The sequence below is a fragment of the Salvelinus namaycush genome, chromosome 18 (assembly GCF_016432855.1).
Source record: "Salvelinus namaycush isolate Seneca chromosome 18, SaNama_1.0, whole genome shotgun sequence".
NCBI classification, from domain to species: Eukaryota; Metazoa; Chordata; class Actinopteri; order Salmoniformes; family Salmonidae; genus Salvelinus; species Salvelinus namaycush.
The window spans coordinates 19,093,976-19,098,316 of NC_052324.1; positions in this window are offsets into that span (position 1 = coordinate 19,093,976).

The following is a 4,341-nucleotide window of genomic DNA, read 5'->3' on the forward strand; positions in this document are numbered from 1 at the left end:
AAACATTTCCAGTAAGAACCCACTCTTCCTTGATTCATCCCATGTGTGCATATTTGGTTTATAATGCATTGATTGGTCACTATTTCAATATGAGTAACATGTTCCTCTGACATTTGTATTGGATTTTCTTCTTACACCTGTTGTAGATTAGAGGTTATATCCTTCCTGTTTGGCCCTGTCCGGGGGTATCATCGGATGGGCCCACAGTGTCTCCTGACCCCTCCTGTCTCATTCTCCAGTATTTATGCTGCAGTAGTTTGTGTCGGGGGGCTAGGGTCAGTTGGTTATATCTGGAGTACTTCTCCTGTCTTATCCAGTGTCCTGTGTGAATTTAAGTATGCTCTCTCTAATTCTCTCCTTCTCTCTTTCTTTCTCTCTCTCGGAGGACCTGAGCCCTAGGACCATACGTCAGGACTACCGGGCATGATGACTCCTTGCTGTCCCCAGTCCACCTGGCCTTGCTGCTGTTCCAGTTTCAACTGTTCTGCCTGCGGTTATGGAACCCCTACCTGTCCCAGACCTGCTGTTTTCAACTCTTAATGATCGGCTATGAAAAGCCAACTGACATTTATTCCTGATTATTATTTGACCATGCTTGTCATTTATGAACATTTTGAACATCTTGGCCATGTTCTGTTATAATCTCCACCCGGCACAGCCAGAAGAGGACTGGCCACCCCTCATAGCCTGGTTCCTCTCTAGGTTTCTTCCTAGGTTTTGGCCTTTCTAGGGAGTTTTTCCTAGCCACCGTGCTTCTACACCTGCATTGCTTGCTGTTTGGGGTTTTAGGCTGGGTTTCTGTACAGCACTTCGAGATATTAGCTGATGTACGAAGGTCTATATAAAATAAACTTGATTTGATTTGATTTGATTAGAGATGGAAATAGAAGTGATCAACAGTGTAACACCACCGTGATTCTGGAGGAAGACCCGGGAGTCACTCTATTGCTGAACACCTGCTCTCCATCTCCAGAGATGGGTTCATACACCATCAAACTGCATTGTCAGATGCAGGTGCTATTCTAATGAGCAGGAAGAGGAGAGATAAAGAGACTGAGTGACACATTCTGGAGACAGATTTCCATCGGGACATGTGGTGAAACGTATGTTCGTGTTTTAATAAAAGTTACTTTGATCAAAGCTTGCTCCAAGAGATTAGCTTGTAAAATAGTAGTGATATAAAATACCATTTGTCTTGGTTCCTTTGTCTTCTTCTCTTCCCCAGGCCCTTTGTTTCCGCACAGACAGTTGTATATTCTCAGTACAAGTAAAGATGCCTGAGATTTTTCCATTGACATTCGGAGGAAAGAGAAGGGTCATTCTTGGAAGTGACATTCATTAAAGTGATCAATAATGATGAACACACAGTCAGTATTGTAAAACATTTGCTCTAGCTCAGTGAGGGTTGGCACTTGGAATTGTATGAGAATGCTTAGTTTGGTAGATGGATCTCATGCAGTCTTCAAGTGAGTGAGAAGAAACCCTCTTAAATTAGTTGGTTTCTGTGAGCTGCAATCCAATGGGCACAGACATCATTTCAACTTGTAGTTTTGATTTACATTTGGTTGCGTTGTCAACTAAAGTAAATTCAATGTGAAATCAACAAAACATTTCACTATGTCATTTGATTTAGGTTAAAACTTGGGTGAAAGAAAGACGAAATTCCCTTACATTGATGACTTTTTGCGAATCTAATCAGTTTTCCCATGTTGATTCAATCTCATCTCATTGAATCTCATCTCATCTTCATCTCATTGAATTTTGGAAACAAAGTTGATTCAGACAGTTTTTGCCCAGTGGGAAGCTTTCCAGTCAAAGCCTAACTGCTACTTTCTCTTAATGGCTTTGCGATATTGTCATTTATTTTCAATACCTTTGAATCCACAATATGCATTTACTTTTATATACTAAACATTTTCCATGGATTTTTCCAGCTAAGTAAAGCTAAAGCCAAGAAGAACACCAGAGCACTCTCTTTACCTTTTCCAAATAGCTTTTCCTGTCCTATCTTAAAATGCATAAGTGCAAACTATTTAATTCATTGATACAGGCCTACTGCACTTTCACAGTTAAGCAGCAAATCAGTATAATCCCAATATAGGCAGGGTCTATTAAGTTTCTTGTTGGCTGTTAAAATAATAACTTCAGTGTTATAAGAGATTGATGTGAAAGCAAAAATACCTACTCTAAATTGAGAAAGGTGGTAAGCTATGGCATTAAACATAATTTATCAGGTTACAGTCAAGTTATAACCTGGCCATTTCATTGTTGTCAGTATCACATTAACTCGGGCTCACAAACAATGCTTTTCGTGTTTAAACAATAGAGGGTTATAAATGTAAATCTTGTTTTTTTACTATTTGGTGGATGAGAGGTTAGGGCTGGCCTGATGGAAGGGAGGCTTCTAGCCTATACTAGGGCTCATGTATACCCATACACTCTTAGAAAAAAGCTATGGGTTTCAAAACGGTTCTTCAGCTGTCCCCATAGGATAACTATTTTTGGTTCCAGGTAGAACCCTTCTGGGTTCCATGTAGAAATCGAATCAATCAAAATTGTATTGGTGGCATACACATATTTAGCAGATGTTATAGCGGGTGTAGCAAAATGCTTGTGTTCCTAGCTCCGACAGTGCAGAAATACACAACAATACTCACAAATCTAAAAAGTAAAAGAATGGAATGAAGAAATATAGAAATATTAGGATGAGCAATGTTGGAGTCCAGAGTATAAATACAGCACCAGTCAAAAGTTTGGACACACCTACTCATTCAAGTTTTTAAATTTTTAAAAATATTTTCTACATTGTAGAATAATAGTGAAGACATCAAAACTATGAAATAACACATATGGATTCATGTAGTAACCAAAAAATATAAATGTATTTTATATTTGAGATTCTTCAAAGTAGCCACCCTTTGCCTTGACAGCTTTGCACACTCTTGGCATTATCTCAACCAGCTTCATGAGGTAGTCACCTGGAATGCATTTCAACTAACAGGTGTGCCTTGTTAAAAGTTAATTTGTTGGATTTTCTTTCCTTAATGCGTTTGAGCCAATCAGTTGTGTCATGACAAGGTATTGCAGGGTTGGTATACAGAAGATAGCCCTATTTGGTAAATGTCCATATTATGGCAATAACAGATCAAATAAGCACAGAGAAACAACAGTCCATCATTACTTTAAAGACATGAAGATCACTCAATCTGACAAATTTCAAAAACTTTGAACATTTCTTCAAGTGCAGTCGCAAAAACCATCAAGCGCTATGATGAAACTGGCTCTCACGAGGACCGCCACAGGAAAAGAAGACCCAGAGTTACCTCTGCTGAAGAGGATACGTTCATTAGAGTTAACTGCACCTCAAATAAATATACAGCCCAAATAAATACTTCAAGTAACAGACACATCTCAACATCAACTGTTCAGAGGAGACTGCGTGAATCAGGCCTTCATGGTCGAATTGCTGCAAAGAAACCACTACTAAAAGACAATAATAAGAATATACTTAATTTTATTTATTGAATATCCAAAACATACAATATACTTGCAGAGAAGCCGCTCAACAACTACACCACACCAGTCATCCAACAGATTCCCATTCAGAGCGACACACAGAAGCATCCAGGGTCAATGCCCTTAACAGATCTCCCACCAGGCCAAAAAATGTGAACCCGAACCCTCCAAGATCCTTCCACAGCCCCCCCCCCCAAAAAAAGACAATTCATTCCATTCCCTACCCCCCAATGCACCAACAACCAAGAAAATGAACTAAAGAGAAAAAAGAAAAAGACTGAATTAAAACAGCAAACAACAATGCAAATGTGTAATTTTTTTTAATACAAAAAAGCAAAGGACATCAAGGACAACTAAAATCATAACAGCAATACCAACTGTATACGTTTGAGTGCATGTCTGGCACTATTACATGTGTGTGTGTCTGTGTATGTGTGTATTTGAATGAGTGTGTGTATATGCATGTGTACAAACACCTGCACGGCATCAGCCTCAGGCAAACCGGCATTAACTGTAAAAACACTGCCCCTCAATGTCATTCAAACTTACTTTTTATTATGTTTAGACTTGCTTGGGCCAAGAAACATAAGCAATGAACACTAAACAGGTGGAAATCTGTCCTTTGGTCTGATGAGTCCAAATTTGAGATTTTTGGTTCCAACCGCCGTGTCTTTGTGAGACGCAGACTAGGTGAACGGATGATCTCCGCATGTGTGGTTCCCACCGTGAAGCATGGAGGAGGTGTGATGGTGTGGGGGTGCTTTGTTGGTTACACTATCAGTGATGTAGAATTCAAGGCACACTTAACCAGCATGGCTACCACAG